Source organism: Ochotona curzoniae, unplaced genomic scaffold (genome assembly GCF_017591425.1).
Source record: "Ochotona curzoniae isolate NIBS_2020 unplaced genomic scaffold, NIBS_Ocur_1.0 contig_2210, whole genome shotgun sequence".
NCBI lineage: Eukaryota > Metazoa > Chordata > Mammalia > Lagomorpha > Ochotonidae > Ochotona > Ochotona curzoniae.
In genome coordinates, this window is record NW_024465369.1 from 21,094,315 (window position 1) to 21,096,660 (window position 2,346).

The following is a 2,346-nucleotide window of genomic DNA, read 5'->3' on the forward strand; positions in this document are numbered from 1 at the left end:
AACAAAGCAGAAAGAGCCCATGTGACTTCTGTGGTTTGAGGTACTTGTTACACAAACCCCATCTTGCAGGTCACTCCCATTTCTCACTGCTTTCTTCTGTAAGTTCCTAAGAGAACCTCAAGCTGAGTTTCAAAATTTAAAAAAAAATCAACTTTTTTTCTTCCCCAGATACCCAGAAATCTTAGGTTTCCATATTCTATGGCACGTTGTGTTCAAAACACCATCTGCCATGTTTTTGAACAAGAAAGGAAAACTTCCTCACGTTCTGCCATTTATTTCACATCCATTCCCCTAGTTAACATTAGCAGTGCAGTGTAAAAATCTGAATGTATGGACATTCGGCTCTAGTGAGTGGGAAAAAAAAATTACAAGTGCTGGTTCCATTGTTCCCTTACAAAGTCATTGTAATGTACATTCCCTAAGGTACACCTGAGCTCATGAATGTTCATCAAAAATACGTTCCATCTGCCACTTGGATTATAAGAATTCAGCATCCTAGTGGCTGTTCTGCTGCTGCTCTGCCTTTACTAAAGATGATCCGTCATCTTTACAAGGTATACAGGAAGGCAAAGCCAGCTCCCTTGGGCACAGTACTGCCTACCTTTTACTTGATTTTCTCAGAATCAGCAAGTGATCCAATGGGTGGAATGGGATGGGTGGGCAGAGAGGGCAACAAGGGGACACGATGGTTTCAGTTGGTCCCAGAAAAGCTTATGGGTCAAGGGAACCACGAAAGGCAGTGAAGATCACAGGTGGGTTTTTGGTTTTTTTAGTTTTTATTTGGGGGTGGGGTGAGGCAGGGTTTGGAGCAAATAGCTTTGGAAGAAGTGGTTTCAGGGCAGGATCAGTTCAGAAAGGCAAGCAGAAGAGAGAATCGAAACAAAAAATCAAGAGAAGTTTCATATAACACAAGTAGTCAAACGTCCTTTCAAAATCATTTTGTAGGTTAATACTAGAATTCAAAATAAGTAAGTAATCTTTTTTCTTCTCTCTTCTCCCTTTCTCTATACTCTACTCTTTTTCCCCTTTCTCTTGCTTCCCCTCCACCTTTGCTGTCTGTTGCTCCGCATTTCAAATATGTAAGTGTGTAACTAAAAAAAATACATTAAAAAGTGCCATGGCGATTACAGAAGCTAGAGAGGGAAAGGGGGAGAGGAATGGGGGAAGATTGCTTAATAGGTACTAAATTGGAGCCACATAGGTGATAAAATCCTGGGGCTCTATTGCACAGTGGGGTGACAAGTGATAATGCTCATGAACTATAGATTTCTCTGTGTTAGAAAACTACAAGAAAAGACTTGGGATGTTTTCACCTTAAAAATGTTAAATATTTGAGGAGACAAATTTTCTCTGCTTGTACATTCGCACTTACCAAAACATCGCTAGTACTCTATTAATATGGAAAATTCTTATGTTGGTTAAAAACATTTGCATTAAATTAAAAATAAATTAAACCTAACAAATGTTTTATTTTTAGTCTTCTCTCTGTCTTTGTCTCTGTCTCTCTCTCTCTCTCTGTCTTTGTATCTATCTTTCTCTGCCATGTGAAAACCCAACAAGAGGCAGGCATCTGCACTGGAAGCAGAGGGCCCTCACCAGGAACTGAATGGCCAGCATCTGGCCTTGTGCTTCTCAACCTCCAGAACTATAAGAAAAAAACATTTCTGTTGCTTTAAGCTGCCAAGTCTACGTTGTGTGTTTGCCATGGTATTCGCTATAGCAGCCTGAACTGACTCATATACTCCTCAAAACCCAGATATCCTGTTGACACTAATATTTGTGGAGAGGAACAGACATATTAGCCAACCTTATTGGATTTTATTATAAGTAACCCCGGGTTTTTCAGAAAGTTTATGGGAATATCAAATTAATGAGTTTAGTTTTGGTGAAAAAGAAATTGGAAACGATGCATAGGTTTCCCATTACATCCAATTTCCATGAAATTTTTTAAGACACTTGAAAATTGACAAGAAAATACTTCTAACAAAATGACTATAATTCGGTATTAACTACTGTGACCATATGTGGAGGCAAAAATATCCTCAGGTACCCATGAGATGTCTAAAGACTAGAATACAGATGAAGTTCCTTCATGTAGTATATCAAGAGGTCTGCCAGGCAACATCAGTGTTAATGTCTGACATTTCTGGATTATTCTTAGTCCAATAAATATGTTCATTAAAGCAAGCTTGGGAAGGATTCCGTGATAGCTCAAAAAATTTCTAAGGCCAGCATTGTGGTAGAGCATGTTAAGCTGGCACCCAAGATTCCAAAGATTCCAACATGATGTCTGGGTTCTGGTACAAGTCCTGTGGCTGCTCCAGTGCCAGTCCAGCTCCCTGCTAA